The sequence below is a fragment of the Schistocerca serialis genome, chromosome 11 (genome assembly GCF_023864345.2).
Source record: "Schistocerca serialis cubense isolate TAMUIC-IGC-003099 chromosome 11, iqSchSeri2.2, whole genome shotgun sequence".
Lineage (NCBI taxonomy): Eukaryota > Metazoa > Arthropoda > Insecta > Orthoptera > Acrididae > Schistocerca > Schistocerca serialis.
This window is the reverse complement of record NC_064648.1, coordinates 87,180,534-87,192,033: the sequence shown is the minus strand read 5'-3', so window position 1 is coordinate 87,192,033 and position 11,500 is coordinate 87,180,534. Positions and strand designations below refer to the sequence as shown.

Below are 11,500 nucleotides of genomic sequence, written 5' to 3'. Positions count from 1 at the left end.
ACCATTGTTGTTGTTATTAATAGTAATTTTCAAACATGCATCACAAAAAGCTGTTTTGTATTCATTTATTATTATTGCAACCCTTAGTGTGTAGCTGTTAAACGGACCTCAGCTTCATGTTTGTGAATTTTCACTATCCAACATGTGCAAAATTGTACTGAATATACAGGAAATCTTTTTCCACGGCCCAGTTTCTGTGAAATATGAGACGTATTGTCCATTGTTTCACACCAGGATGGTGATTTATGATTAGAACCCTACGTAATAACAAGTGAATACAAAGAACTTTCTGCCACGCATTTTTCAGAAGGTATTGCTGCTGTCGAATACCACTTGAAAAGGATTTTATTGTTTGTTTCGCTAACATTCTTCTTCATCTTTTCAACTAAGTGTCACAAAATTGTGGCTATGCGGGGGACAGTTACTTAAGTTTTAGTTTGTGAACGCTACAATACGGTGGGAAAGAGGTTTCGGCAAATGATAGTATGCAGAGCGGAACGTAATTTTTTTGAATGGTCGACACATTTAGGTCTTGTATTACCTGAGGTATTGAAGCAGGTACGGTTTTCTTAAATGAAATGGTAGACTATTTGTAATGGCATTCGAAAGCTCTAGAAAACACGACTGCAGTGGTGCAGCGTGGCCAGAATAAAACTGGCCCGTAAAATATTTCATGCACCATAAGATAGGCAAGATATGTACATATTTTAGGCCACTGATGATGCCTTACAGAAAATAAAGGCGAAACGCGTGTGGCACTAAAGTTTTGTTTTATTCAGTTGCTGTCAGACGGTCCATAAGTAAAAATAATCAATATAGCGTAATATTACACGCAACTGAGGAAGACAGGACTAAAAAAGTTGAAGTGCCATGAATTTGAATATCATTGTGGGCAGAATCTTCTATTGCGATATTAGCACGTCCAATGTCCTTACAGCAAATCACTCAAAAACTGTGCATATCCCTGTGGAATACAGCTACATAAAAGCCCGCTATATTCCTTTTTTTCCTGAAGAAGCAACAGGGTGATCATAATTTCATTCAGAGATTATACAAATGTATTTCTAAGGAACTACAGCTGTGCAGGTTCTTGCGAATGATACAAGGAGCCTTCAGTAAGTTATTCAACACTTTTTTTCTGAAAACATGTTGCTTTTCTCCAGGATTCCAGTACACCATTTTGCTCACTACTCTTTTGGATGCAAAACTCTATTTTTGTATCTTTGCGATGGCCTTAAACTATGTTACTGGGAACGCCTGTGTTCCTACATGGCACATCGGTCGACATCGGAGACAAAGTCGTTCTGCATCAATAACCTCCGCACTTCCAAGTACTGCTTCCCACGGAGTCCATCGTTCATTGCTCCAAACAGATGGAAGTCGGAAGGTGCGAGATCCGGGCTGTAGGGTGGATGAGGAAGAACAATCCAATGAAGTTTTGTGATCTCCTCATGGATCCGAACACTTCTGTGAGAACTTGTGTTGTCATTAAAAAAGAAAAAAAGCAAGTTCTTTTGAAGTTTTGTGGCGACGAAAGCACTGAAGTTCCAGAATGAGATTTTCACTCTGCAGCGGAGTGTGCGCTGATATGAAACTTCCTGGCAGATTAAAACTGTGTGCCCGACCGAGACTCGAACTCGGGACCTTTGCCTTTCGCGGGCAAAGTTTGGAATGTAGGAGACGAGATACTGGCAGAAGTAAAGCTGTGAGTACCGGGCGTGAGTCGTGCTTCGGTAGCTCAGATGGTAGAGCACTTGCCTGCGAAAGGCAAAGGTCCCGAGTTCGAGTCTCGGTCGGGCACACAGTTTTAATCTGCCAGGGAGTTTCAACACTGAAGTTGTTTCTTCAATTTTCCGAGTGTAGCACAGAGTACTTTAAAGTTGACCGTTGCCCCATGAAGGAAGACATGAAACATAATAACCCCTCCAGAAACCCGGAAGACCGTTGCCATGGCTTAACTGGCTGCGGGTGCGGCTTTGAACTTTTGCTTCGGAGGAGAAGTGGTGTGACGCCACTCATTGGACGGTGGTTTTGTGTCCGGTTTGAAGTGCTGAATCTGTGTTTCATCGCCTCTGGCAATACTAGACAAAAGACTGTCGCGATCAGCCTCGCAAAAGCACGAGCAATTGCGCAGCGATGGTCCTTCGTTGTTCTGCATGGTCTTTTGCTAGACAGCAAGGAGTGCTGTGGGCGCACACACCTTTGAGTACTTAGACTGGTGGATGAGTGTACCACCACTACCAACGGAGGCGACCAGTGATGCAGCGAGATATTTGATTGTGAGCCGCGGATCACCTCGAATGAGACTGTCCGCGCGTTCCAACATTGTAGGAGTCACTGCAGTGTGTGGGCGGGCGGCACGCGGGACATCGGACGAGTTTACGCGACCTAATTGCGATGATGGCAGACACCTCGCCGAACGACTCACCGTGCTTTTTTTTGCTGCCAGGTGTCCGTAAACATTCTGCAAGCGCCTATGAATATGTATGAGGCTCTGGTTTCTCGCCAAAAGAAACTCAGGAACAGCTCTCTGCGTGGAACTCGCCTCCATTACGGACTTCAGTTTGAAGGCTACGTACAGCGCCGCCACCTATCGGAACTTCATGAAATTACAGGGGCTGAAGCGGGAATAGTCCACCATATTCCACAACAAATACCGCAAAAGTGTTCCATTACTTATTCAACGCGCCTCGTAGCTTAACTCATACTGTTCGTTGCCCGTAGAACGTCTAGGAGATCCTCAGTTTCCTTCCACGTCTTCCTGTCTTTGCCAACATCTCTTCTGTCATCGCCTCGGCAGAATCTTGTATTCGTCCCATAACAGTTTGCACATCAGTAACTGGTGTTCTGAACACATTCTTCTTGTCGTAATCCCAGAAGAAAGTCAAAGGGGTTATGTCTGGTAAACGTGGAGGTCATGATTTTGAACTGTCTGTACTTGATACTTCCTAACAGATAAAAATTGTGTGCAGGACCGAAACTCGAACTCGGGACCTTTGCCTTTCGCGGCCAAGTGCTCTACCAACTGACCTACCCAATCACGACTCACGACCCGTCCTCACAGCTTTACTTCTGCCAGTACCTCGTCTCCTACCTTCCAAACTTTACAGAAGCTCTCCTGCGAACCCTGCAGAACTAGCACTCCTGAAAGAAAGGATATTGCGGAGACATGGCTTAGCCACAGCCTGGGGGATGTTTCCAGAATGAGATTTTCACTCTGCAGCGGAGTGTGCACTGATATGAAACTTCCTGGCACATCAAAACTGTGTGCCGGACCGAGATTCGAACCTGGGACCTTTGCCTTTCACGGGCAAGTGCTCTACCAACTGAGCTACCGAAGCACGACTCACGCCCCGTCCTCACAGCTTTACTTCTGCCCAGTGCCTCGTCTCCTACCTTCCAAACTTTACAGAAGCTCTCCTTGGCCTCTTAATAATCAACACGCAGCCATCACTGGCACTGAGGTAGAACGAAGTTTCATCAGAAAACTCAAGAGACCTTCAACCTGTCCTCCAATGAGTTCTCGCTGACATACTGGATTCGCAAAAGGCGGTGGTTTCGTGTCATTGGAATGCACGCTACAGGGTGTCTGGTTCGAAGCTGTCCTTCAAGTAACCTATTTATAAGAGTTTTTTTGTGTCACTGTGATTCCTACTACCGCCCAAATTGCTGCTGTAGATGCAGTGCAATGTGCCAGAGCCATACGCCGAACACGTCGGTCTTCCCTCTCGATAGTGCCATGTCGCTGCACGGAGACTGGTCTTCTTGCGACCGTACATTCTCGTGACCACCTCTGCCAGCAATCACGTACTTGTACAGTCGCTACATTCCTGCCAAGACTTCCTGCAATTTAGCAGAAGGAACATCCAGGTATCTCTATTGGACAAGCTCGTTCGAACTCAGTGAGAAGTTGATAATGGCGTCTTTGTCACCTTAAAGGAATTCTTCATTAACATCAGTTCATTACGTCGGTTTCAAAAGTAGATAACGGTTACGACCGTTACAACGTATATTAAAAGCAAACCTGATTTTCATCCTCATAGTCGCGCTCTTATCCGACTGGCGCGAAATTTGAGTAGATATCATCTTTCAGATGTAGAAACATGCGTCCTGACTTTCGTTCCACATTTCCTTCCGTCAGTGTATGTCATAAAATACGTCAACTAAATTGCATCTGTGTCCACAATAAGTGACTATGTACCGCGTACAGGGTACACCAATTAACAGTGCACTACAGATGGTGATTGCGACTGGATGAATCCTCTCTTATGTAAAATACCGCTGCTCCATAATGGGTAGCAGAAGCGCTACTCTCGTGGTGGTTTTCCGTCCGAGTATTGGTTTGATGCAGCTCTCCATGCTACTCTATCCTTAGCCAGCCCCTTCATCTCTGCATTGGTGTTGCAACCTACCTCCATTAGAACATGCTTACTGTATTACATTCTTGATTTCCATCTACAATTTGTATCTCCTACACTTCTCTCCTTTACTAAAATGACCAATCCTGAACACTGCAGATACAATCCTATCAACCAAACCCTTCTTTCAGTCACGTCGTGCCACGAACTGAGGTGACAGAAGTCATGAAGTACCTCCTTATACCGTGTCGGACCTCCTTTTTCCCAGTGTAGTCCAACACCTCGACTTGACGTTAACTCAACAAGTCTTTGGGCGTCGCCTATCGAAATATTGAACCATGCTGACTCTACCGTCGTCCATAATTGCAAAGGTTTTGCCAATGCAGGGTTTTGTGCACGAACTGACCTCTCGATTACATCATACGAATGTTCATGGGATTCACGTTGGGCCAAATCATTCGCTGGAACTGTCCAGAATGTTCTTCAAATCAATCGCAAACAACTGTGGCCCAGTGAGATGGTCCATTATCATCCATAATAACTCCATCGTTGTTTGGGGACATGAAGTCCATGAATGGCTGCAAATGGTCTCCAAGGAGTCTAACGTAACCATTTCCAGTTAATAAGCGGTTCCGTTGGACCAGAGCACCCTGTCCATTCCATTCAAAGACAACCCACACCAATAAGCAGCCACCACCAACACTCACAGTGCCTTGTTGGCAACTTTCTTTAATGGCTCTGTGAGGTCTGCGCCACACACATCAGCTCTTACCAACTGAAATCTGGGCACATCTGACAAGGCCACGGTTTTCCAGTAGTCTAGGTTCCAAACGATATGGTCACGAGCCCAGGTGACTTTGTGCTGTTAGCAAACACACTCGCGTCCGCCTCTGCTGCCATAGCCCATTAATGCCCAATTTCGCAGCGCTATCCTAGCAGATGAGTTCGTCGTTTCTGCGGTTATGTCACGCAGTGTTACTCATCTGTTAGCACTGACAACTCTACGCAAATGCCGCTGCTCCCTGTGGTTAAGTGAAGACCGTCGGCCACTGAGTTGTTCATGGTCACTGACAGTGCCTAAAATTCGGTATTCTCGGCGAACTCTTGACACTGTGGATCTCAAAATATTATATTTCCTATGGAATGTCCCATGTGTCTCCCTCCAATTACCATTCTGCATCAACCGTCTATTAATGGTTCAAATGGCTCTGAGCACTATGGGACTTCTGAGGTCATCAGTCCCCTAGAACTTAGAACTACTTAAACCTAACTAACCTAAGGACATCACACACATCCATGCCCGAGGCAGGATTCGAACCTGTGACCGTAGCGATCGCGCGGTTCCAGACTGTAGCGCCTAGAACCGCTCGGCCACTCCGGCCGGCAGTCTACTAATTTCCGCCCAGTGACCATCACCACGCCGGAAATCTTTTGACATGAAACACCTGAGTACAAATGACAGCTCTGCTAATGAACTGACCTTCATCCTTTCTGTATGCGATACGATCACCATCTGCAAATGTGCACATCGCTATCCCATAACTTCAGTCACTTCCGTGTATTAAACTTATGGTTCGGCAGTACTCACATTTGTGAGCATGTGCCTTTGGCATTACTGCATTCTTCGTAAGGTCTGAGGATATTCGCCAGTATTTCCTATCAGGTGGAAAAGTTGTGTCATCGCTGGCTTTCCGAAAGATCTCGATAAATCTGAGCGACTGCCGTCCAACCTAGGGGCCTCGATTCGATTTAATTCTTTGAGTGCTCTGTCGAATGCTTCTCGCAGTATCATTTTCTTCCCCTTGCGTTTTTATTGTATTGTCTTTGAATTTATTTCTCTTGTGTAACACTTTTAGATATTCAGTTCAAATTTCTGCTTTATCTTCTTTGCTTAGCATTGACTTCCGCATGCACTCTTGTTATTGAAGCAACTGGTTTTCTTTTCGCTGTAGCTTTCTTTAATTTTCCAATAGGCACCATCTACCTTTGCCTAGTCATACGTACTTGTACTGTCCAGCATTCATCCGGCCGGAGTGGCCGAGCGGTTCTAGGCGCTTCAGTCTGGAACCGCGCGACCGCTACGGTCGCAGGTTCGAATCCTGCCTCGGGCACGTATGTGTGTGATGTCCTTAGGTTAGTTAGGTTTAAGTACTTCTAAGTCCTAGGGGACTGATGACCTCAGATGTTGAGTCTCATAGTGCTCACAGCCATTTGAACCATTTGTCTGGCATTCCTTCTCTTTTCGTATGTCTTTTGCCGTGTTAATATCGGCAGATAGTAGCAGTTTGTTGGGCTAAGTGTGGAATTTCGTGATATTTACTTCCAATCGCATGAGGTACTAGGTCAATAAGTATAAATACACTGACAGATGAAAACAGAGGCCAGTTGTGAGCCTGAAATAAACTTCTCTCCAAGCCTGACACCAGCAGACCTACACCTGGAGTTACAGTCTGAGGTGCGATTTCGTATGACATCAGGAGCACTGCTGTGGTTGTCCCGTGCACCCTGACTGCTAATTTGTACATCACTCTGGTGACTGAACCTGCCGTACTGCCTTTCATGAACAGTATTCCAGGAGGTGTTTTCCAACAGGATAACGCTCGCCCACATACCGCTATTATAACCCAAAATAGTGTACAGAGCATCGACTCGTTGCCTTGGCCAGCCCGATTCAACAGATCCGCTTCCAATCGAGCACAAGTAGTACGTCATCGAACGATGACTCCACCGTTAACCGTCCCTGTATTGACTGACCAAGTTCAACAGGCGTGGAACTCCAGCCCATAAACTCACATCCGGAATCTGTACAATGAATGAACGTTTGCATGCCTCCATTCAAAATTTGGCGGGTACACCGGTTATTAATGCACCAGCACTTCACATCCTGCAGTGGCTTAAATGGCTCCGAGCACTATGGGACTCAACTGCTGAGGTCATAAGTCCCTTAGAACTTAGAACTACTTAAACCTAACTAACCTAAGGGCAACACACACATCCATGCCCGAGGCAGGATTCGAACCTGCGACCGTAGCGGTCGCGCGGTTCCAGGCTGTAGCGCCAGAACCGCTCGGCCACCAGCGGCCGGCGCAGTGGCTTATATCTCGCTTATATTAACCTGTGATTTTGCAGTGTTAATCACTTACGTACGTTGGTGGCCAAAATTAAAGTACTAAACCACTATTTCCCCGTCCTGTGTCTAATTCGCAATATAATCAGACAAACTGTCAGCAGATGTCTGTACGATAATGTCCTGTATGGAAGAAGGCATTTTGGTCAACATACAACCACTCCGACGATGAAATCAAGGCACCTGTCTAAAGGGATCGTGTTTTCCAGTTAGTTCCGCATCCACAATCGTTGTGTGCACAGTTGCAGACGGTGCAGTATGACACAGAGAAGACGCCTACCAGACTCTCTACGGTGGAAGCCCATAGGAAGAACAGAAGTTGGACTGTAGCAAACTGGTGGCGCCCGATGGCTTACTGTGAATCGTTCTGTTGTTTTTCAGATGTGGCGACAGTTTATAGTGATCGGAACTGTATCCACCGAGCGACGTGGCGCAGTGGCTAGGACTCGCATTTGGGAGGACGACGGCTCAATCCCAGCTCCGCCCATCCTGATTTAGGTTTTCCGTGATATCCCTAAATCACTCCAGGCAAATGCCGGGATGGTTCCTTTCAAAAGGCACGGATGACTTCCTTCCCCGCCCTTCCCTAATCCGATGAGACCGATGACCTCGCTGCCTGGTCTCCTCCCTCAAAACAACCCAACTGTATCCCAAAGACGAGGGTGGGGCCGACCAAGTGAAATGCCATAAAGAGGCGACCGTTATTTGGCTGTAAAGGCACGACGGTACTGCCTTAGAACACGATTTGGTGGCGCCCAACCATAGTGGAAAGAGACTAAAATCGAGGACGACCCTTAATGATGACGACAGGGATTATGTTGACCACTCGAACCCCTCTTCATGAAACTGTACGGTCAAATCGGCAAGGGTTAACTTCTGTCGGGTATCGTGACGAGACGTAGGGACATCATGTGCGGTTGTTGCGAGGTGTTGTGAGCCCAGACTTCTTATTGCTGGACTATAACGCTTGACTTCATAGAGAACGCGTTGTTGATACTTTCTCGGAAATGGAAGATACTGCATGCATGGCGCGGCTTGCTCGCTCTCCCGATCTGAATCCCATAGAGTACGTATGGGATGCACTAGGGTCACAGGTTGCATCACGTCAGCATCCACCAACCACTCTTCATGTCTTGCGAGTAACGCTGCAGGAAGAATGCCGGTTATTGCTTCAACATGAGATTTATGGCACCATTTCAGCGTGCCTTGTCGTTTGTGAGACCTGTATTTTTGCCAGAGGTGGCCACACTCCATACTGAGTGCATTAAACCAGTTGTCGGAATCTGTACGTAAATCCGCTAAGTAGGAAAAAATGAAGAACATTTTTGTCTACCGTTACGCATGTTGCAGTTTTTTCTGTTCTGTTTTCTTTATACCGTTTCTACTTTACTGTCGCCTGATTGTACTGTTTTGCTGCAAAATAAATGCAACGTTGCAAAATTTCTGTTTGTTGCTTTACTTTTGCACGCCAGTGTATGTTATTTACACACATGTATTCCCGAAATTTCATTACTGTGCGTTAATTATTTTTTGATGTTCCGATTTATTTCCGCCACTGGATTTGTTAGCGTACTTGACGGAATTCTGATTCGGAAATCTGCAATAAAAGGATAACAAAAGACTTCAACAGCAGCGTAATGGTCTACACTAAAATTTCCTTTTACTCTGCTACTTGCTTCTGTTAGTTTTGTTGATATTGCTCCAAAGCCATCTGTTCCCTTACTTGAAAATATATGGTTATGAGCCGCTCGTAAGTTCGTTATAGAATATGGTGCTCATTCAGACAAAGTTTGAGGTTGGTAGTTAGACCCTTGCAACTATCTCACAAACGGAATGTTTGTGGATAGATGTTTACTGGAGTGGGGTTCGCTTCGGTAACCATATTCATTCCCTGTGTCAGTTTTCAGTACAAATTGCCTTCAGTAAACCGTTTACACATATTCTGCACATGTGAGCTTGCGCCGTTTGTGTTGCTTAGGCCTTAAACCAGCCCTTTATGCTTGGCAATTGAGCGTAGTTCCATTTTATTTCCTCACTCTCAAAACTCTATGTTTTATTTTTGTTTATCAGTTCGTTTCCTGACATCGGCGCACGTAAGCGGGTCTCGTATACACAGGCTGAGCTTAGCGGGCTCAAGCCGCCCTAAGAGGCCCTTAAGGGCTGTGAGGGCCTCGTTATGTGGCCGCACAGGGTCGACGCTCCTGAGGCGAGCATGGGGAGGGGGGAGTGCCAGGGAAAGGGGGAGGGGAGTTCAGTTTGTCGCGTCGTTTGTTGGCAATGGCTACTGTGTTGACGCTGCTCTGCTCCACTGAATACATTTTGTTAGCTAGCTTAACACATCTTCATGTTATTACATGTTTACCTGCTCGCTGCCTTAAAATAGGAACTCCCATATCCCCGCCACAGCAGTGGCGTATGCAAAGAAAGGGCGTATGAGAAAAGTAATAAAAATCTGTAGGTTTGGTTCATTTCTCCCAAATCCATCGAACCCAAACACCAACAGATTTTTTCTACTATAAACTGTTTTTTTCTGATTGTTAACGAATTTTTCAGTTTTCAATATGTTTTCTATTTTTAATTAACCTTTGTTTTTTCTTATTTTTCCCTTTTGCCTAAGAAAATCAAATTTTCCTAAGGAGGAAAACGAAAATCAAGTTTAAGAAAACGAGGGAAACAAATTCTTTTATTATTTAATATTGCCCTAAAATTGTTTTAATTTTTTCTTCTTCAGCAGACATAAGATTGTTATGAACTGTTGATTTTTCATGTTGTCCGGGTGCACACTTGACCACAGTTCTACCATGTAACTTTAATTTTCTGGTATCTCTTTATTAGATTCATTATACATATTGTAATACTTATCTTGTCGATGTTTATCATTAGAGAAGTTTTCAAGATTTTTTTTATTTCTGTATGCTGACTGCACTGATTTGCATTGGCCATTTAAAAATTATAAAAATTAAGAAAAAATTTCAAAGTAGAGATCATGAAATTCATTATTATTAAGTTTCTTCATTTTTTGCATTTAAATTTATTCTGCCCTTCTCCAAAAAATTAAAAATCCCTTCAGCTATTAATTTCAAATATCTTATCTGGTAACATAATCTTAATCTCTTCAGCTTTCACCCTGCTAGTAGTACTCAAGTATTCACAGCAAGTAATATTATAAAAAACATTTTCCTGTACTCACTAATTTCTTTGTAGAAATTAGAATTGCTTATGTTGTTGAGGTTCTTCAGTAGGCATTCCAATTACATAGAGAACATTTTTATTAATATTTTTATTTTGTAAAGAAAACGAAGACTATACTGTTGATAATAATGAATAATGTCTGTATGGCATTACATCTCTTTTTTTCCAAAACGTTTCCTTTATCATCTTGTGGGCTCAGCGCCTTTTTCCTTATGCCAACTGACTAAATTCCAAGTTTAATGCTTTGTATCACATTCATAGTGCTGTATTGCTCAATAATATTAAAAGAAACATTTTTTATAATCTTCTATATATATTTTATTTTTAAAAGCACATTTCTTGACTCTTTTAGATTTTTTCTCTATATGGTCAACAACTTTATTAGCATTTTTTGTTCTCAGACCACAATATTCTTACATTATTTTTCCACTATATTTCTTTTTCCTAAAATTTTCTTGTTTTCTTATGGAATAACATGGATACTATCTACTGGATAAACATTAGTATAAAATTTATCTCGCATTGATTTCATCTCTTCATAAGAATCTTCAGTATGTATGTTATACTATAGCTGTCTGTATCTTGATTTTCACTATATTTTGGTTTAATAATTACATCATCAATTTCATACCTCAGCGTACATCAAGAGTACTCATGTCAACATGAATTTATTGAAAGCAATTTTTGTCTTATCCATAAGGATGACAATAAGATTTTCACTAAATATTTCTCTTGCTTTGAAGGTTGGCTTCGGCACAAGTCCATTACATTTATCTGCATCGGAAACTAGTTTTCTATCCACTCTGTTTCTTATATTCACCAT

At 43.6% G+C, this 11,500-nt stretch overlaps 1 protein-coding gene across 1 annotated transcript in view; it reads left to right on the top strand.

Annotated features, from left to right (window-relative positions):
- LOC126426481 (adenylate cyclase type 5-like) overlaps nucleotides 1-11,500 on the top strand; it is an 858,869-nt gene that overhangs the window by 688,419 nt on the left and 158,950 nt on the right. The window lies entirely within an intron of this gene.